The sequence below is a fragment of the Anser cygnoides genome, chromosome 1 (genome assembly GCF_040182565.1).
Source record: "Anser cygnoides isolate HZ-2024a breed goose chromosome 1, Taihu_goose_T2T_genome, whole genome shotgun sequence".
NCBI lineage: Eukaryota > Metazoa > Chordata > Aves > Anseriformes > Anatidae > Anser > Anser cygnoides.
This window is the reverse complement of record NC_089873.1, coordinates 144,061,282-144,084,368: the sequence shown is the minus strand read 5'-3', so window position 1 is coordinate 144,084,368 and position 23,087 is coordinate 144,061,282. Positions and strand designations below refer to the sequence as shown.

The following is a 23,087-nucleotide window of genomic DNA, read 5'->3' as shown; positions in this document are numbered from 1 at the left end:
CATCATTCATGTTTTGCTGATTAGAGAGAATGAAATCTGTGAAGTCAGTGAATGATTTCATGTTCAGGGAGACCACTTTTAGAGAAGACTCGTCTGATGAATCCCACTGACTTGAATTTAGGGGATTCAATGTTTTCCCAAAATAAAAAGAATACTGTATATAATTACATATGTTTCCTTTGTATGTGTTATCAGTTGTATGGTGGTTTCAGTTAGTTATCTAGTAATATTGATAAAATCTTTCTAATATGTGTTATTCCTTCACTGGTTGGTAATTTGTTTTAGGAGTTTTTCATTTCATATTCATTATAGTAGTAAGTACAGTTCTCACTTTCATATTTTTTTTAATTTATTTTTTATTCAGTACAGTAATATAATTCTGGACAGGTAAGAAAATATGAACACAGATTTCACCATTTTTATTTGTTAAAAATATCTGTTTCACTATTCATGCATGAGTGGCATAAAGCTGCATTATTGTACTAATTTGATTTTGGTTGTCATCTTTAAAATATTTCCTTCATTGTTGGTGACATATGAGAAGTTCAACCAAATGTTTTGTATTGCTTTGTTTTGTTTTTCTTTAAATAACAACAACACCCTGCAGTTCTAACTACAGGAGATTTTCCATGGCAAAGCAGCCAATGCATTGCCATTAAAACTTTGGACTTGTTGAAGTCATATCACATGTACAGTCATTTTAGTTTGAACATGTACTTCTTGTTGTGTGGGATGATTCCTACTCCTCCATTTCAGGATGAAAAAGAAGATGAAACAAAGATGAAGGAAGACACAAAATTAAGTGTCTTTCAGCACCATTCTATTTGTTCTCTTCATTTATTTTTCCCCTAAAAGGAGAGGATAAGTTAATCTTTTTATTTATATATATATATATATATAAGATAATTGAGAATGGACGAATATGAAAATGCCCTAAGTACTGAGATAAAATCAAAAAGTTGATTTTTTATGGCAAAATATTTTTCTGAATCTTCATGGTATTCATCTTTTGCCTCAAAAAGATCTCTGTGGTGTGAACAACACTTCTTTTCTTCCTCATGACTATTCCCCATACAGATTTCTAACAGCCCACACCCAACAATCTTGCCAAACCGTACCACCTGCCCTCCACCCCTTCAACAGGCTCTCAATACATTGCTAGCTACAGTCTTCATCCACACACACCTGCTTCAGCTACTCAATCTATTTTGTATGTTTGTTTGTTTGTTTATTTTATTATATTTTTTTCTAAGTTAGAGGAATGCACTTTCTTGCATATTAAATCCTGTTTTCATCATAAAAGAAAATATCCTTCCGACAATTATGCTATTTCATTCCCTGCAAATTTTTCTTTGTGGAGGTTTGCATAAGGTGACTCATTTTGCTACAAAGCACCTTAGGTACATATAATAAAAGGCATAGAAAGATGAGATATTTCCTGAATAGTGCAAAGGAAAAAAAATATAACAACAAAAAGAACATTTTATTTTGGATTATGACTGTTTTGCATTTTTAAATTATTGTGGTTTGGAAGGGACCTTTGTGTTAGTTTTAATTTACCATATTTTCTTGTTTGCTGGCATTGGAAAACACATAAAAAAATATCTTGGTTCAAACTACAAATGGAGAACATCCATGTCCTCCAAGAGAACAGGGATGTGTGCAAGACCTGCGTTGTGAATGGGAGATAAATGCATCCAGCTTCCTTCAGCAAATCTTACAGAACCAGACCATCGTGAACAAAGTAATAAAAAATATACCATGGTGTTTATGCAATAGTAATTGCTTCTAAAGTTGACTGTTTTCTTCATTACCACCCAAGATTAATGGACATATTTGTAACTTATTTCTTAACATAATGTCATGTACCACTCCTTGTAATACAAAGAACAGTCACAGCCTCAGTGAAAATCTTAAAAAGAAAGGTGCTGTGTCACATATCACTCTTTTCATATCACTTAACTTGTCAGGGGGTACACAGTTATATCAGTAAGTGTGGGAATCATCAGGTATAAAGCACAAGCTTCTCATTCCTGTCCAGCAAACAGTAATAAAAAGGTGAAGATCATTACACTGCAGAGAGTGCTGTAGTTGGGAAGCAGGGGTGGCAGAAGGGTAGAGTTACTTGTAACCCCTTTAAGATGTCTGCACCTAATAATATAGACAAACCCTAATTAATTAAAATACTTAAAACCTAAGGGTCTGGTCCTGACAGGTGCCCAATGTACCTATCTCTAAGTCATCAGTCCTACCTTGAAGCTGATGAAGAATCAGGAGCAGGAGTAATAAAATATAAAGTATATTAGATATTTTATGGTATGTCTCCTAAAAATACGAAAATTTTAGCAATATGTATTACAGAAGAGTGGAGGAAAGCTTTTGTTTCTTTTAATTGTGGTTTCTTTGCAGCTGAAAGTGTGTCTGATTCTCTTAAACAGATTAACATCTGACTTCATAATAGGTTTCATAGAGCCCACTGGAAATGCTCAAAGAAGGACTCGATTTTCATGGGGAAATTTAGGATTAATTGGGAATACTACCAAAGAGACTGTGTCACTTTCAGAGATCCCCTCACAAAGTCCTGATGATTTTTGATTGCTGTGACAATCCTCTGTATTGTTGAGAAAAGGGCAGTCTCAGATTCTACTGCAGCCTCTGTAGAAAAACCGTTCACAGTATTCACTTGCGGTATACCAGCAAAGAGAAAGAGAAATCACTCGATGCCCTTGAAATGAGGTCATTTTCAGATTCACTAATCAACAATAAAAGAATGCCCAAATAGTCTCATTGATCTAGGAGAATGTGTATCTCCTCCGTCTAAGTTATTAACTGAGGAATTAAAATGAGCTTCCCCGCATATTTATTCCTCCTGCTATGCTTTATGGATGCAATATTATGTTGGTTATATTTTTAAATATATATATATATATATGTTTCATTGCAATAATAGTTGTTTTAATTTTTTTATTATTATTTAGTACCTGCTGTTGGGGAGATTTTGTGGGTTCCTTTAAAGTCTAAATGTATTGCATTAAATAGCTTTGGAAAAAAAAAAAGATGGTCTCTAGCCTGCTGAGTAAACATAAATTTCACAGTTAAATACATAAAATAATGATTACATCCAATGGTCATGAGGGACGTGTTTTTAGGAGTATACTAATTAAACTACATCCTTCAGACAACATGTTTCTACACTTACTAGCAATGAACCATATCTGATTTGTCATTAAGTAATTATGAATGCTAATGCAAATAAAGCACCTTTCAAACAAGGCTTCAGAATAGAAATTAATCATATGTTATTCTTTCTTATCCTACCACATGAGGGTCATTTAAACAAAAACAGCCAAGGATATGAGGTATGCATAACAAGAGAAGTTACTATTTTTGTTCAGGTTCATTCCTTCCTCTTAGTGGCATTGTTTATGTATGCATATAGATACCTCGTATAAACTGAAAGAGAGTAAAAAAGTATATTCAGTAATTCAAGCTTTGATTCAACCACTGCTGAATCTTATTGCAATCTTCCATCAGTTCAACAGTAATGATAATAATTAACAGTTCTTGTTTCTTTCCTTTTACAGATCTCAAAGCACTCTACAAAAGGCCAGAAAGGAAGACTGCAAACACGAGGGAGTAAATGGATTAAAAGAAATAAGCTCACAGAGTGTTAACTCATGAACATATTGATGTGAACTGTAATTCCTTATACTTTTGTTAGCTGAGAATTCTCTGATATGTTCTGATGGCAGAACTAACACAATTTTTGACCAGGTAGGGACCTTTTCTAGAGTGTAATCCTTCAGTCTTCAGTTCACACTTCATTTGCCACCCTGGATACATACATAGATAGATATATTTACTTGTAAAACAGTGATAAACATAAATCCAGCTACCTTAGCAGAGGGTCCAGGAAAATTTTCAACCCCAAAAATGAGTTTCTAGAGGTGGACCCCACCCCACAGCTCTAGGTAGAGCTCATGAAGTCCCCTCCTTACCTTTTTTTTTTTTTTTTTTAACTTTAAACATTGGTCTAAACCTCAGAAATTAGGCAGAAAATTCCTGGGTTCTTTGACCCCATATTACCGTATTATAACTGAAAAAGGACTGGTAGAAAAACCCCATCTTCACAGCTAAAAGGGAACATTAGTGATATTTTCCATCAACCTATTTGCAGCAAATGTAAGTTGATTTACCTTCTCATTATGTTGTAAATGTTTTCCTTCCTCTTGACTTGTCTTTGTCCTCGTCTTTGTACAGCCAGTGAAGTCGTAAGTCCTCTGAAGCAACTATCTGCAAATTATAATGGTTCATTGCATAAGCAAGTAAAAGGATGAGTTATGAAGAACAAAGTTCTCGTTGCGCAAGCTTCAATAATCCTTAATTCTAGGAAAGAAAATGGCCAATAACTTGTGAAAGGTACTGTGAATAAATGTGTTTAAGGCAGGATAATATGCCCTTAAATTGTGATTGGCTGTTTAGGATCCTTTTCAAGGCAAGGGGCCATGAATAACTGATAATCTATGTGAGGTCAATTATTGTGTAAGGTACACTGAAAAATCATGCAGCACATCTCATTCATATAACTTATATTATAAGGTGCTATTCAAAACCACAGGTGTCAGCTTGTAAATGAGAAACTTCTCTGTTGCATGGAAGAGAGAAAATGCAAACGAGAAAAGGGCTGTAAATGAAGAAATAAAATGTGAAAATGGTACAAACGAGGAAAGCATGAAAATTGAGAATTAAGAAAAAATTGCAATGACCAATGGGTCTTTCTGAAACTTGAGGTGATTAGGTTATACTAACTTTTTCAACTACTACTAAGATGGGTTATTAATAACCTTATTCAGGGTTACATTTTAATGGAAATGAGCAGGTTTGAGCACAGTGAAATAATTAAAAAAAAAAAAAAGTCATTCCATGGTATTTTATTTTTAATGAGAAAATAGCTACAGGGAAAAAATATTTTTTTTCTTTGAGAATTCTATTTTATTTGGGTACCTGGGAGGTTGCTTACAGTGTGGTATTCATCTTCTCTGACACTGGCTTTTGATTTGTGGCCAGTACCAGACACCAACTGAAGTGAGTATTTGAGTCTGTTTTGCTGCCAATGACATGAAGACAGTTCACCCCATTCGGATGTAGGTTTCTAAGATTAAAAAAAAATCAAGCAGTGAAAGTACCTTAGTCTCCCCCCTCCACTGATAGATGGAAGAACACAGTTACTACACGTTAAGGCTGCATACTCTTTAGATATTAGGACATATGAATCCTACATGAAATGCATAACTTGTATATGCCCATGATAGGGAGATTTCACAGAATCACAGAATCAGCTAGGTTGGAAGAGACCTCCAAGATCATCTAGTCCAACCTCTGACCTAACACTAACTAGTCCTCCACTAAACCATATCACTAAGCTCTAAATCTAAACGTCTTTTAAAGACCTCCAGGGATGGTGACTCAACCACTTCCCTGGGCAGCCTATTCCAATGCCTAACAACCCTTTCAGTAAGGAAGTTCTTCCTAATATCCAACCTAAACCTCCCCTGGTGCAACTTTAGCCCATTCCCCCTCGTCCTGTCACCAGGCACGTGGGAGAATAGAATCATAGAATCATAGAATATCCTGAGTTGGAAGGGACCCATAAGGATCATCAAGTACTACTCCTGGCAATAGACCAAACCCCACCTCACTACAGCCTCCTTTAAGGTACCTGTAGAGTGCGATAAGGTCGCCCCTGAGCCTCCTCTTTTCCAGACTGAACAATCCCAGTTCCCTCAGATTTATTTCACTCTGGTTGAAAAAAAGACATTGTTAAATATTTTCTAGTTATAAATACAGAAAATGGGCACTCATTAAATTGAAACTGATGTTTTAAATACTGAGATCATCACTATACAGTCAGCTGTTTTCAAGACTGTTACCAGATATTTCCTAGCCTGTGGGCGTAAGAATGGCAGTGAAAGACATAACTTTGGTAACTCCAAAGTTTCTAGTAAAAACTGACCTCAAGGAGACTCTTTGTACCTCCTCATATGTGCTTTATTTTCTTACACTTTATTATCTGCCTGCTGGAAGTTCCTAACCATGTACAAGGTGCCCTGGTACTTGTACTGAGGATGTATGGCTATAAGTGATCATGAGATATTTGAGGTGCAGATGCATAGAAATTTCAGGAGAGTGAAAGGAGAAAAATGCAAAAATGATTACTTATACTGTAGACCAACTACCACTGAGTTGAGGAAAGCCCCCTACCCTGGGCATGGTAGTTCTTCATCCTTATGTACACTGAGGTTGGCTCTGACTCAGCAGTTGGTCTCACCTATTACTTATTTAGGGCATACATTCCCATTGAATTGATTTGGCTACACAGATTATTGATGGTTTTGGTGAGTCATCTGATTTATTGTAGATGTCTATTTTGGGATTAGATGAATTACACTTTCTGTGTTCCTAATTCTTTTCATTGTGCTTAAAGAGATGAAGGTGAATGTGAACCCCTAGAGCATTCAACTAAATGAATGTCCCACATCACAAGCTTGTTCAACAAGTTTGTGTGGCTATCTGATCAAAGTCATTATTTAGGAATAGACACCCGTAGGATAAAAGTTTTCAAAAAATCTTTTCTGAAAATCATTTAAAAAAATAAAATAAAATCCTTTCCAATCATTATTCAGAGCTTTAGCAGCCCAGAACACTGGTAGCTTCGTAATCCTCTATATCTTGAGTATGATTTGATGAATGACCTGCACACGTGCCAGAAACTTTTCTCCTTGTACCTTGACAGTAATCATGAAATTTGTTCCTGTGCAAAACCATAAGAGCGAATATGATACTTAAAATGGAATCCAGTGTGAAACATTTATTATGGAGTCATTATTGAGAATCTATGTTTTTGGCCCATTTTATAACTTCCTTTGACTCTAAAGCAGTATATCACTTTCAGAATTAATATGCTGCAGAAAACAGCAAAACAGTTACCAAACAGGGGATACAAACTAAGGATCAGAACTGAGCTACTGCACCTTACGAATCATATTTGTCTATCCAAAGCAAGCATTTTCATTTCAGGAAGTGTTTAAAAATAAGCCACATGTTTTTGTTCCTCTCAAGTGAAATCTAGATGATTTAATTATGGATACAGTTGTATAGAATATTTAGAATATTTTGGGGGAGAATTAACAAAATACCTAACGACACTCAAGTTAACTAAATTGCTTTACATTGAACAATAACAACAGCAATAGCAGAGTATTCAATGTGTGCTAAGGAGGGTTCTATCTACACATTTATGAGGAAGCAGTTGACAGGTGTGGTGCTTGGGACAGCACGATTTTCCTGCCAGAAGACTGAAAGACATTTCTGCTGCTAGTGGTGGTTCCTGGTTCCTCATGAAGATGCACAGTGCTCAGCTGTAGGCTTGGACTCCATTGTAGACACCATTAATGATGGAAGTCATATTCATTTATATCAATTTTTATTCATCCCTCCTTTTCAGAGGTGAGAACTACACAACATAACGCATTTCATTTAATGATCAGAATAAAATACAATTTCTTTGTTGATTGGAACAACTTGTGGAAAACAATAGAAATGAAATTGCTTAGGCAGTTTGTGAGAGGAAGATGAGTCATTTGAAATATGTAGTTTGTTTATTTCTCAGTACCTCCTAGTGAGGTGAAAACCGTGTCACATATCGCCTTTTGGGATGTGGCATGCTTTTCACTTCACTGACAGATATATTATTTGTAACAAAACCCAACAACCCTTCCTCTCTAATATATCTCATCCAATTCATGACAACAATCATGGCTTGGCAGGGGGTCTAGCATAGGAGAAGCTGTATATGTTTGGGTCTTACTGCAATTTCTGACAGTTTTGGTATATGATAGCTGGGATGATCCAACATGGAACATGTCAGATTAGCCAGAGGCATTCTTGCTTTTCTGTAGAGACACAGTTGTACTTCACTTTATGTTATTTCTGGCTACTGAGATGGACAAGATGGCTGCAGCAGCAGATGAGAAAGCAATTTAAGGTTGCTGTGTAACATGAAAAAAAAGCTTGAAATAAACTAGATATATAACATATGAAAGAGATACTCTTGGGGACTGTACAAGCTAAAAGAGTTGTTAATATTGGAGAAAAAGTTTTGAGGAAAGGGCCTGCTTGAAAGCACTCAGACTGTTAAAAAAAAAAATCAAATATTATTATGTGGCACAATAAGCTGTTTATATTAAATGTACATGATGGTTTCACTCCAGTTAACAGCTACATAATAGGCCAGATGTACACATTAAAAAGCTAGGATAGGTCCTCCTTCCTGCTCCTTGTTAGGCTAAAAGCTCTGTCTGGTAAAAGTTGAGATAACAAATAGGTAAATTTTCCTGAACAAAAAGCCTGGGTTGACCACTGTGTGTTACAATGGATGCTGTATGTCTGTGCACTCACAGATGAAATATGGCAGTGCTTGGCTTTGCCTTGTTCTTGCAAGAACAATGTCCTCTTAACCTGCTCCCACGCCCAGGCAGTGAGAACACTGCTTTATTTCTTGCCAGCTTGCACAATATTGTAAAATGTATGTGCAGAGTCTGTCTTATTTTCTTTTCCCCTTGACAGACCTGTATTGTAGAGCCAAAACTCGTTCTAGCCTATTTGTGAGAGGTACTAGTTGGTCTGTAACGCTAGCCTGCTTCCTCATAGCTCTTTCAGCAAGACTCTTGACTGCTTATACAAAGATGATCTCAAAGGGCAGAAAAAGGTCTTGGGTCATACTATCCTGACATAAACAAGATTTCTCGTTCAATTTCTTATTTTAGCACTGTCATCAGTTAATGTTTGCTAGTTACCTGCTGGTTTAGAACAAGAGAATCTGTGCTTTTTAATATTTTTTAGATCTTAGAAAAATGCTGGCTATTTTAATTTTAGCTTGTGTTCTTTATTTTTAGGTTTAGCTTCCTTATTTTTTATTTTTATAGTATCTTTTAACGACATCTCTGATGATGTAAATCAGTGTAGCACCATTGATTTCAATGGACTAATGCCAATTTTTATCTGCTAAGTGACTGGCCAAAGCTATTGCTAATCTGGAAGGCCATTATAATAATATTTTTAATGTTTGTTAGTTTGGGACACTAAAATTGTTTGCTTTAGTCAAAAACTTATTGATGTCAATGCTAAAAAAAAAAATATATAAACTACTGAGGACTGAACAAGACTTTGGATCAGGCTTAAGTGTGATTTCTTAGGTAAGATAAATGAAGTGAAGAAAAAGCATTATATGCATTGCAACGTTTCAGCAGTGTTTCTGAAGCATTGTGACATGACATCTGATGTTCTAAAATGGTTTTTAACTCTTTCAGCATAATTTTGCCTCAGGATAAAACATCCTTTTAACAGCATGTGTGAGGAAAACTGGAATAGCCTGTAGACGTGCCTGTAGGCTATGTGCTCTCTGTCACCTGCTGTATTGGCTTGACTTTGAGAAACCTTTATTTGCTCATATTTTAAGGAATATAACATTTCCTTCTCACTTTGTCCACTGAGGAAAGCTGACTAGCCTTATTCTGATGTCCTCAGTTTTAAAAGAGACTTTTTCCTTTTCCTTTTCCTTTTCCTTTTCCTTTTCCTTTTCCTTTTCCTTTTCCTTTTCCTTTTCCTTTTCCTTTTCCTTTTCCTTTCCCTTTTCCTTTTCCTTTCCCTTTCCCTTTCCCTTTCCCTTTCCCTTTCCCTTTCCTTTTCCCTTTCCCTTTTCCTTTTCCTTTTTTCCTTTTCCTTTTCCTTTTCCTTTTCCTTTTCCTTTTTTTTTTCTTTTTCTGACAGATTCCTTGTTCTTAAATTACTGTGTGTAGATATGAAATAAAAGACAGTTTCTATAATAATAATAATAATAATAACACTGTATTTTGCTTTGGTCAGATTAAAATGCACTGCTGTTTTCATTGGCATTGCCTTAGGTTTGAAATCAACACCAATAAAAATATTTTCTCTTCTAGGCCAACTCAGCATTTTGATGTAACCCTGTCCAGTTATCTACATGTCAGCTGAAATAAACTGATGTTTTTCGCTTCTAGAAAAAGTGATTTCTCAAATGTTAATCTCTTCTAAAACTTTTCTATATATTTATACCCTGTAATTAACCCGATAAACAAAAATTATCATGACTTATTTATCTGTATGTTTCTAAAGTTAACATTGCTTTATCATAATATTCTTTCACTTATTCATTATTTACGAAGGTGTTTCTAAAACACTTAACACTGGCTTAACTGTGATCCTAGAGAAGTCAAAAAAGACTTGCCAACTGTTAAAAAAAAAAAAAATCACCTTGCTAATAAAGGCTGAATATAGATTCCCATTTAACATTTCAATAAGGTAATGAATACAGTCTGTAGCCCAAATGTGTATGTGTATATATATATGTATATGTGCGTATACACAGAAGGTAATTTTAGATACATACTTTAGATACAGACATAAACATACGTATATGTGTATACTCTCTGTCCTTAAAACTATCACAGATTAACCTGTCTAGTTTGCAACTAAGCAAATACCAAAAATAGGAATAATCCCTACTCTCTCTCTCAAGGATTCCATATATGAATCACATTTCCCAGAGAATAAAATTGGAATTAATTCCTTGTTTTGTAGAAGAAGAAGACTTCTGAAGAAGACTGAGTGAAAATTTATTTTTTCAATTTAATGTCTTCATTACACAGGAATGTCCTCCTTAACCAGAAAAATTCAAAGGAGTAGAATCCTGTAATGTCAATTTAGTAATCATCTGCACAAGCCATTATTTATCAACATTCAAGCTGTAGTACCATATTCATGTACGGTTGTGTTATATAATGTAAAACAAACATTTTATCTACAGCTGCCATTGCACCAACAAAGATATGACCTGCACACACCTGAGCTTTGCAAAATGTACCTTTGTCTGATGAATTGCCTTCTACACAATAATTAATAGAAAATTATTTAAGGACATATGGGAAGAATAAAGGATTTGAGTCAAGGTTAACACAACTTGTAAAATCCATCTCTAAATGTTGTCATTCAGAAAAGCTAGACTTTCAACAGCACACTGAAGAACAGCTGAAGATGCACATGAACCCCCCTGAACAGCCTAGTAATTTAAAAGTTCAAATTTTCAGTTGTCATATTCAGTGTGCTCTGTCCCTGTCAGCCCAAAATACATCAGCTATAAATATGGGTCATAACACCACTAAAATCAACAGGACTCAAGCATGTCCAAGAGTGCTGTAATTGAATATTGATTCTAGATCTCAGCTACACTTAAAATGATAAGAAATTCCTGTCTGGTTCTCACATTACCTTACTGGAGAAATAGGAAAAGAAATGAAATTTGTATGTGGAAATTATCATTTTCATTGTTTGGAGAAGTCCGGGTTCTGATCTAAGTCACAATACAGATTCTCTTGTAACCTTATCAACACTAACAAATCTTCAGGAACTCCCCACTCCAGGTACTATGGTTGTGCTCATAAAAATTATTTATACCTGCATGAGTATTTCATATATTGGAAGCACTTTACAAACACTTACTGAGTAAGAATCATAGACTGGACCTTGTAAGGCTTATCATCCTCATTTTAAAACAGTAGAAGTAAAATGACTTGCTCAAGGCCATGACAATTTGGTGGGCAGAAATAGGATTAGAACACAGACTTTCATGCCTCACACCTCATTACTGCACATCACTCTGTCTCTCAGGTTGAGAAACTGAAAAAGATTTTGTAATAGATTTCCCCTTTACTTCTTCATGTTGCTGTGTCTTAGATGAGGTGTCAAAATGAAAGCTGGTCCATTTATGAGCATTACTGATCCCTATTCACTCTTCAGCAGAGCTGGAACCCAGCTCCAAATTTGCCCCTTCTCAGGGCTGTATTCCTTGTCTCAAAGATAGTTGTACTGGTGTTACTCTACCAGGGGTTGATGAAGATCTAGATCTTTGGGTTTCTTATGGATGAGAGTTGCTAGGTAAATGAAAAAAATAATAACCAATTTTATGATGATCCCTTTTCATTCGGGACTCTTTGACATTACTATTATTGTTATGATTACTATTATTAGTGTTTCCCTTTGTTGCAAATTCTGTTCTCTGTCAAATAATTTGCTTGTTAAATGGACCTATCCATAGAGAAAGACAAACAGAGGTAAATCTATCCTGCTGCTGTTATTAATATGCTATTAAAAGATCTATTTGAAACAATGTTACCTGTTTGCTGCAAATCCCCACAAAGAAACAAGAAATGTTTGCAGAATCTCAAGGCATTGTGGAGATGCACCTGTGTTGTTAATTCCCAAACAGTCAAATTGTGCAGTAATAAAATGTTTCTCTAATGTATCTTTTTTTTTTTAAAGAAAAAAAAAGGTGATTTTGAACACATGCATTTTCATTATGTCTGAATTTCATTTAATGTGTTTTTACAATACATGTTTGTGGTGTATCATTCCAGAAAGAAAGAAAGCTCCATCTGAAATCACATTTGATTATAAGAGTGCACCCTCATACATATCTAATAAACAAATAAACAAATCAGTTTGATCTGTTATGCAGATAACACTGATATGTAAAATATGTTCAGGAACTAAAATGCATTTTCTGTGCAGAAGTTTTCCTTGTAGAATGCACAGTGAATTTATGTGAACTGTATACAGCACTGAGACTCTTTTATGTAGCCTGTTTCCCTGGCTGATAGCTAAAAGAGGTTAGGCTGAATCTCAGTGGATCAATTAACAGAGGGACCTGTCCTTCAACAGAAGAAGATCTATTTCAGGATTTGCATATCACTGAAAAAAATTACAAAGCTGAGATAAATACAAGCCCGATAATAACTCACTGCAGGCTTGGCTTCATTCCTAGATTTCCTTGGCTGTTTGTCCTAATAAAGTGTCTCCATGGCACTTAGGGCAGGAAGGTTATTAGTAGCTGTCAATCAAATGAAGGAGTATGCATCGGCAGGAGGAGGAAGAGAAGAGAGGTGACATTCATCCTCTTTTCTCAATATATTGGGTATAAAAAGTCATTCAGAGCAAGCAGCTAAAAAAGGACAGGTCCCTCTTCATCCCTCATGGAAAAGGAGAAGAAGGAAAAAAAAAAAAAAAGAACTGCCTTGGTAACCAACAATTTAATATTAAAATGGAATACATCAATCATTTTGCTATACCTTATTAATGCTGGGATGTTTATTAACACCAAGGAATATGAAGGACATATATAAAAAAAGGCTCATGACAAAACACTTTTGGTTGATATTTTAGTAAGAACAAATGATAACTTTAAACAGCTCCAACCTGAGATAAAACTTTAGCACTGTATAAAGAATAGACGTGTTTCACCTTTAAGCTAACATGGTTCTGGCAGCAAACACCTTTAAAAGGCTAGTAACAACACAGAATATGCATTTCTTATCTCATTTAAATCAGACACAGTGATTTTAACTTTACCAAGTTGTTGCTCAGAACTGATCTATACACCAATTAATTAATACTTTAAAGGTCTTTAATTTACTGTACCACTTTCTTAATTAAAGTATATCTGCTGCTAGAGCACATCATCTCTATATATGCATATTTTCATAAGTAACAGAGTCCATAGAGTGCTAATTGATATCCTGGTCTCCAGACAATACTTTACTAAATGAAATGACAATTATAACCAATTAAAATTCACTTTACATACCACTTCACCTATTTTGTATGTATTATGCATGAAGACAGAGAGTACATTGCCTCGCTGCTCAGGATTTGTGTGCGTCTGTGCAACTGATGGACAGCTCTAAGGTATTCCTTTTAGCTAGCTTCTTACCAAGGGTCATTTTCTGGGCTCATCTGAAACCTATATTTTGCTATTACATAGATACATCAGTTAATAAAAGCTATTAATTGCTTTGTGAGGATTGTATTATTATTATTATTTCCTTTGACAAATGTGAGTCAAGTTCACAGTTACACCTTCATCTTGCTATCACAAAAAAAAAAAAAAAAAAAAAAAAAGGAGGGGGGGTAAAAGAGCACTGTGCCTAATTAAAAAAGCTAAACTTCTACTCTCAGACACATTGTATGCAACTTACAAATGGCACGGTGCTGCGCACCTACTAAGGAGAGTGTGGGAGTAACACAGGAATGAAGTCATTGGGAAAAGAGAAAGTTTGGAACAGGCACCTCAGGCTTGGGAGCACTCAGCTAAAAAGAGGCACTAAACATTTTTTGTGAGAAAGGGAGTTGTTCCCCCTTTCCCACTTGAAAGCTTTGGTTTTGCACACACACACACACACACAGTGCAAAGCAGAGATTGTCCCAGCTGAGACTGTCGCTCTTTGACCTGATCTCATGCCCATGAAGGCAGGCATTGCTCCACTGTGATGGGACCTGCCCTTGGATGTGCAGTCTGCAACAGGGGCAGGTCCCAGTAGCACTGTGGTGTAACATGCTGCATGGGGAGGTCTCACAGACCTCCAGTCAGTGCCTGCAGGTCCAGTGCACCGTGGTGAAGCAGGCTGTGCAGTGGGGCAGCAGGGTTCACTGTGCTGGTTCCACTGCCATGCAACCCCTGCACTCCTGGAAGCGAGAGGTGGATTTACCCTTCGGGGCTGCACAACACTGCTATCAAAAACTAAAGGATTTACATTAAAAGCGGTGAACAATATAAAACTCCATAGGTTTCTTCCCTCTCCATTCCTTTCACTCTACTTCTTCCTTTGCAAAGGTACAACCAACACACTTTCTTGGTGTGATAAGGGGGAAAAAAATGAAAATGTGTCCTGAAATAAATAAATTCATTATAAATGGAATCTCTGTATATTTCTTGAGGTGTTTTGGTTTTTGTTTGTTTGTATATTTGTTTTTCAAAAAAAAATCTGTTTTCCATCAGATCAGTTTTGTAAATCTGCAGGCACTTCCCAGGCTGACTTGCATTATCATCTCCCTATCCAACTGGCTGTGGGGAAACTTTGAAATTTTCATGCAAGATATGCCACCAAGTAAAAACAAACAAAAAATCAAACGATCAATCAAACAACAACAACAAAAAACACACTTTATCCCACCTTGCAAAGTCTTCCATGTTCACTCAGTGAATCACTCTGAATGTTGAATGAGTTAAAAAACACAGAGCCAGGTCATCTCATCCTGCTATCATAAGCAGAGAAGGCTTAAGGAACAGATGGGGGTCATTCCCACACTTTTTTGGGAAGATGCATGTGATTGATAACCTGCCACAGGGATGGGGTTTCTTTTCTGAGGAAGAAGTCATGAAGTCCGAGAGATGTGAAGTCTGGGAGATGTGAAGCCATGAAGTTGGACAGCTGGGCGATCACCAACCACATGAAGTTTAACAAAAGCAAGTGCTGGGTCCTGCACATGGGACGGGGCAACCCTGGCTATACGTACAGACTGGGCGACGAGATGCTGGAGAGCAGCCCCGCAGAGAGGGATCTGGGGGTTGTGGTTGACAGCAAGTTGAATATGAGCCAGCAGTATGCCCTGGAAGCCAGGAGGGCCAACTGTATCCTGGGGTGCATCAAGCACGGCATCGCTATTTGGTTGAGGGAAGTGATTGTCCCGCTCTACTCTGCACTGGTGCGGCCTCACCTCGAGTACTGTGTGCAGTTCTGGGCACCACAGTACAAAAAGGACATTAAACTGTTGGAGAGTGTCCAGAGGAGGGCGACGAAGAAGGTGAAGGGTCTAGAGGGGAAGACATTTGAGGAGCGGCTGGGGTCACTTGGCCTATTCAGCCTGGAGAAGAGGAAGCTGAGGGGGGACCTCATCGCAGTCTACAACTTCCTCGTGAGGGGGAGTGGAGAGGCAGGTGACCTATTCTCCGTTATCACCAATGATAGGACCCACGGGAATGGTGTTAAGATGAGGCAGGGGAAGTTTAGGCTTGACATCAGGAAGAGGTTCTTCACTGAGAGGGTGGTTGCACACTGGAAGAGGCTCCCCAGTGAAGTAGTCACTGCACCAAGCCTGTCTGTTAAGAAGAGATTGGACTGTGCACTTAGTCACATGGTCTAAACTTTTGGGCAGACCTGTGCAGTGCCAGGAGTTGGACTTGATGATCCTTATGGGTCCCTTCCGGATATTCTATGATTCTGTGATTCTATGATTAAGTCTGCTAAAAATGTTGCCTATTCTTATAACAAGGCATCTACCCTGTGACTATCGGCTTCAGCTAAAGGCTCAACAATAGCATGGATCCAGGAGCTATATAACTGGGCAAGTACCCCAGGACCAACAAGAATTTGACATACCCTTCTGCCTCTTTCTCAGCTCTCTTTGCCAAACCCACTTCACTTCTCTTTGAATTATTACATCTCCACATCAGTTTTGTCCCATAGCAAATACCCCCAGTCTCAAGTCAAGTGCAGGAGCAGCGTTGCAGGTCGTACCAAGAATTTGCTCTCTGCCCACAAGGCAGATTCACAGTTCACACAATTCATCAGAAGGATTCTTCTGTATACAAGTTTTGAGGAAAAAGCCTGAATCAAAATATCAGAAATCAATCTTGTACCAAGCTTTTTTATTTTTTTCCCTGATCATTTTTATGTTTATCTAGGAAATGGCAATAACTGCCATTTTTTATGTCATGTCTCAAACTACCTACTTTTTAGTAACAGATTATGTACAGGTAAGGGTAAAATCAGCAAAGTTACAAACTATGGATGTAAGTGCTTTTCACAAGAACAGTTTTGTGGCATTAGGACATGTGTATATATAATAGGTGACATTTAAGAGTTGAGAAACATTGTCTTGGTACTGAACATTTGATGAATTCCCTGCCAGTATTTGTTTTCGTTCTTGTGACATTAAAATAAAGTTGCAAGCAATAAGAAACTGCTTCTCATTTTAATAGATGGCACCAATTTATAACACTTTTAAGTTATACTTGTATGCAATGGGAAGGGAAAGGGGGAAGAGTTGGTGCAGCTGCTGCTGTTTTTACTTTGATTTAGTATTTTATAAAATGGCCTCAGAGTTTTTTAGATAAACAAAAGACTAGTGATGTTGCTAGAAATTAAAATAAAATATGCAGTTCACCAGTGTCTAAGTGAAGTAGACTGGTATCTCTCCATTGAAACTGTTATTCTTATGCTAGCTGTGGAGGTAGCCTATTGACTGTAGAGATAGCAAGATCAAATCTTAGTTTATTTTTTCCTCTGCTAGGCCCAATTTATGTATATTATTAGTAAATAAAAGTTTTTCATGTGTTTAGAATCAAATCCAAAACCAGGCTTTAGCAAGACTCGAATTATGGATCTGCATAATTCAAAGTATGTTATTCAGTATGGACTGCTGAAATATGTGAAGGTGCATTCAATTCAGTGCATTGCTAGTATGATTTTATGAAAACTGAAAGTGCCTTTGATTTTCTCATTCTAAACAGAAAGAAGCTATTCATGTAAAATATATGAACTGTTAAGGGATAGTCAAACTACAAGTATTCTTGGCAGACTTTTTTTCTCATCCATTTAAACATAGTTTAAGCAAGAAACAATTTTTTTTAAGTCTGTTTAAAGTGATTCACTTGAAGATGAGAATTCTTCAGTTAAGGGAAGGAGGAAGGGAAGACAGTAATGACAACCAACAGCTCAGGCTCTCTTTTTAATACTGGCAAAAATGTGAATAATATTAATGTGTCATAATTATTCTAGACAGTGGCTTTACACCTAAATATTTTCTTTGGAAACATTTCTTACTAGGTTTCTGTATTTAATAACAGAAATTTTTTCATTGTTTTGTTAGTATTAAATGTAATGCTGAGCCAGAGACACTGATATTTCTGTTTCCTCGTAGAAATAATTTCGACTCTGATTTCTGAATTTCAAGAGTATCTACTTTTTCAATTTGTTTCACATGAAATATATTTGACATTTCTAAGATGTAAAAATAATTATAACTTTATTTTACAATTACCAACTGATTTTTCATTATTATTTTTTTTTCATTAACAAAACTTTTTGTGCAGTAAATGAAGTGCCAACACAGACAAATGTAACCAACATTAAGCTAGCCAATAGAATTCAACAAACTGCTCAGGTCATTAATATAATTTGTTTTGGCACTGTTACATTTCCTAGTGCTACTCTGAGTAGTTTGCTGGGCACATCAATTTGTTTTCAGCTATTGTGAAATTGGATATCCTGGCTTTCATCCAAAGCACCCTCTCAATTTGCATATCTTTGTTATCATTTCAGGTTCTCAGAACATACTGTGGACTATCACACCATCTGCACCAAGATCCTCACATCCAAACACAAATTAAAAATGAAACTGTAAAATTTGCAAGGAAACAATACAGACCTTTTATCTCATTCTCCCTCTGTTCATTTTCAAAAGAGAAACTTGCTTGTAGCCAAGCATAGCAAAAAAGGCTTTTATTAATTGGACTGGCATCAAGCATGCATACATAAAATTGTTTATTTTTTCCCTATAAAGGGGTTGCCTGACATAAAAGGGTCTTTGAAGATGACATTCAGATTTTGACATTTGCATGATATTGTATAAATATCAGAGGTAGGAGACTTTTCTGACAAACCAGATGGGTCAAAAAAAAAAAAAAAGTGTTTCCAGAGATAGATATTAGTCTTTTACTATTAGAAGGATATTAGTTTATTAGTTCTCCTCAAAGCTGTGAATTATTAGGCAGCAAAAACAAACATTTTTTCTCAAACCATGGTTTATTTAATTCTTTTCAATCTGAGTAAGCTGGGCTTGGGGAAAATATAAAATAATGTCATTACTTTTGGGGGGGAGGGTGTAATTCAATTAAGATCACAGAATATAATTGAATCTTGTCTTTTGAGTGCCACAGAGATTAAATCTTATTGCTGAATTTACTGCTTCTTGATGGAGCTAATCTCGATTTTAAGCATGGACTATGAATGTTGTTTGAAATACAAAAAGGCATTTTCGGCCTTAATTCATCATTGCTGGAATTATGCAGAGAGAGATTCTTCCTTTTAGCTTAGTTCCTGGGTGCACTTTGATAGGAACCAACAGTTTCAGTTTTTATCTGTCGTAGCAGAGGAGAAGAGAGGAGGGGAAGAAAAAAATCTGCAAACCTATAACAATTGCAGAGGCACTTAGCAGAGAGGTTTGCTGACTGTGTACTTCAGCAAAGATTTCAAATGAGGGAAGAGGGAACCTCCTCCTTTTGATCATGGGAAAGAATAGCACAAATCTGATTACATATTTTGACCCTTCTTTATCAACAAAGAATCAGCTACTGTCAGCAAGTAGTGCACAGGAACTAGTTGGTTTCATTGGGCAGGTTTGGAGAATGACCTGAGAACCTTCTGCGAGCTTGCTGATGATATGTTGATATATTGCATATATTGATATATGCAATATATTGCATATATTGATATATGTTGATATATGATGATATATTTGATGATATGTTGCCATGCTGTTCAAAAAACTCTGCACTATGAGCCTATAGTGAAAAGTAAAGAGGAAAAGAGTGAAAAAGAGAGGAAAAGAGAAAGAGAGGAAAGTAGAAAGCATGAGGAATGGAGGATGGGGAAGGACGTGAGGAAGGGAAGAAGGAAGGAACAACTTAAAACCTAACTTCCACTTGACATCTTCAGAAGGTTTTGGTACCTGTATATATCTATATTTTTATATACAGAAAATGACTGAAAACTGAAAATAAAAATATTATCCAAAACTCATTTTATCTCATTATTTCAACATTTACATTGCTATAACTCTTTCCCTGGAATGAATTAATTACATTTATTCAGAAGGTTCACTTTAGGCAAGAGAGGTGCATGCATTTGATCTTGGAGCGTAACACTGCTTCCATCTCAAGAACAAGTCAAAGCTGACCTGTCTTATATATATGCCTTTTTCTTTTAATTCCATCAGTCTTACATGATCCTGAACATATGGCTAGGGACTTCTTCCTTCTTCTGTGGTTCCCCATGACACCTTTAGTTATACAAATCACTAATGATTTGTATAATTCTAAATTGTTCACCTGTTCTCTCCCTCTCCCCATTTTCTGCACCCATCCTTCAGCCATTGACCTTAATTTCAGTAGGACTGGCAATAACCATTTTTACACAGTTTTGTCATCCAGACCCCATACAGATTCCAGACATGTTCCTTACAGTTCTTCCATTTCCACATTCCATTAGACTCACCATTCTAAATTCATGATAAATACCTGGTTACTCACTGACTAAAGCAATGCTTTCTCTTAGTTTCTTCACTGATCTACGAACAACTTAAAGAAATAGTAAGGACTTCTATTCCTGATGATGAAACTCATTTGTATATTCAGCTACTGGAGTTTATGAAGGTAAAAGTGTTGCTGAGTTGTTAGTTAAGTCCATGATAAACCAGAGAATGGTAAATTTCAACTGAGGTTGCTGAAACATTAGGGTTTAAAGTGGTAGGAACTTTATCCTAAAGTGGATGCTTTAGAAACCTGGAGAAGAAGTCAAGGTCAGTCCAATTCTAGGTTGCCAATCATTCTATACTATTTAAAGCATTCCCATTCAACCAGCCGTTGACATGCACTAAAAAGTAGGCAGCAACACTTAGACCGAACCTCAATAAGATGGCACTCATCCGTAACTCAGTGGAAGGTCTACTGCACAAAAGCAAGGCAAAGTTTAAACCTGGGTTCTTGGACTCATGGTAAGACTAAGTACTGTACCACCATGTCTGAAAGCAGAAAGTTCACTGTCGCTCAATACATCTGAAGCACTTTATAATAATGGCTTATCCTAATGAAAACATGAGACTGGTTGGCGTCGGCTCATGTTATTTGTCTTGTAAGTAGCAGTTGCACAAGTTAAAACAGCCTGGGATTATTCGAAGCACTGCAGAACACTGTTTCAATACACTTTTAGGTGTTTCATTCCTGATTAGAATTCTTTATTGGTGTTCCTTGTTTTCACTTCCTCACCTCCTTCTCTGAGAATACAGTTGGTCTTTGATTGTGCCCTGCTACTTTAAATAAACACATCTCCATTAGAAGGAGGTCAAACCACATACACTGGCCAAATGCCAATTCAGGAAATTGCATTCTGCCTACCTAAATAACTTTTAAAATTTCATCTGGGGGAGAGAGAGAGAGAGAGAGAGAGGGAGAGGGAGAGGGAGAGAGAAAAGAAAATGTGTTCTTCACTTATGGTCCTGAACTATAATGTAGAAGCAGCATACCACGTCTCAACTAAGTAAACTGGCTCACAAGTTGAATCTCATTTGTTAATACTTGTAGCAAACAGTGTCTGAATTGTTTTCAGACCAAGAATTGCAGCGAATAATTTAGAATAGTGAATATACAATACACAAACAAAAATGAAAAGATTTCAAAACATTTTGTGCTACAAATTCTCTTAGGACTAAGCCATATACTTTCTAACCCCTTCAACCTAGGAAATTGTAAAAGAAGACACAAGATTTATTCCATCCACTTGATATGAAGAATTTAATAGAAGAACATCAAATACAGAATTGAAGTCTAAGATTAAAATACATCTAATATTATAGGATGTGATATATGCATATATATTCAGACTGAAAAATACTTCCCTTTACATGTATTTTTCTGACTGTTACTGAAGGTATTTCTAGACCATCCTTTATTTGTTGAGAGAGTTTGTCCTAGACTTACTAGAACAACTTTTTGCTGTGTGAGGAGGAATCTGCTCAGATTTGAACCAGATACATGTTACTAACAATTTTCTTGAATAAATTAATTAATGAATTAATTAAAAAGGGGGGGGGGGGGGGAGTAAGTTACTAGAGCTTATTCCTGGGGCGGGGGGGGGGGGCAGGGTGGTGGTGGTGGTGGAAATGCTTATTTGCATGCTGACCTACCAAGGACTGTCTGGATAGGATAGAAACTGGACAGGCATCTGATCACCATTAAAATATTCTCTGTTTTCCTCATAATATTCCTTCATTTAAGGGAAAATGCAATGGGCTGGGAACCAAGGGATCATTAATTTTTGACTTCCTTCTACTTAAGCACTGGTGTAAGTAATTAAATAATTTTTAAAGTAACAATTAAGTAATAATCTCTTTTTTAAATTTTGCTTTATGCTGCATTGGGAAATTATGAACAATAGATAGAACTTAGACCTCCAGTACAATAACCCAAACTCTGAGACAAATGGGATTATCTTTCAGAAAACAGTTGCAGATATAGACATTTAGATCTTTTGCGCACAGAATGAAACCATTCTTCATTTCAGGATCTTCTTCATTCTCCATAATTTTGAGACACATAACATGAAACTCTATTACTATCATAGATACTATTGTTGATAATTCATGTGTTCAGAGGCGTGAACATATTATAAACCTTCCTGAAAATCAATTCATACACAATAACATTTTTTTTTCTAAACACACACACAAGTGTATAGCTATACACACACATGTTCTGAACACACAGATAAGCAGTCTAGCTCCTTATGTCCATCTCGCTTTTAATGTTTTCTTATGCACAATTCTGATGACAGAATCCAATGCATGATTGTAAACTTTTTCAGGGAAAGTATTCCCTCCAAATATTACATGTTAAGAACCTTTAGTATTAAAGACAAAGTTTAACTGCTTAATAAGGGACTGGTCTATAAGTCTGTAAAGTGGCATGCACACCTATGGTGCTATATAAGTACATAAATAATAATTGTAATTAATGTGTCTCAACTTCCTGATCTGGAAAGGATTAATTAGTTGAGGAGGATTAATTAGATATTGTTAGCACAGTACTTTGAAGATGTAAAGTGCTATATATATAAGTGCTAAGTACTACTGCATCGTGATTTTCATGTTCTTTGTGCTATACTTAGTAGCTTACAAATTCTAAGATTTCATTTGCTGGAATATTTGTGAAACTGGATGTGTCTGTCTAACTGGGAGTCCACATAGTTATGTTTGCATATAGTTTAACATTAAAGCCTTGTGTAAACAGACCTGCTTTCAGTTTGTAATTGTTGAAACCACTAGGGTCACATTGGCAACAAAATAGTTTATAGGCTTCATGGTTGCAGACATCTGGTGTATAGTTTTGTACAAATAAATAC

General features: G+C 36.2%; 1 long non-coding RNA gene across 1 annotated transcript in view; it reads right to left on the bottom strand.

Moving 5' to 3' along the window:
• Positions 1-23,087, bottom strand: part of LOC106041637 (uncharacterized) — a 77,358-nt gene that overhangs the window by 3,995 nt on the left and 50,276 nt on the right. Inside the window, exon 3 of the long non-coding RNA XR_001210568.3 lies at positions 4,197-4,293. This is a non-coding gene — a long non-coding RNA (uncharacterized lncRNA). The remainder of the gene's footprint in view (positions 1-4,196; positions 4,294-23,087) is intronic.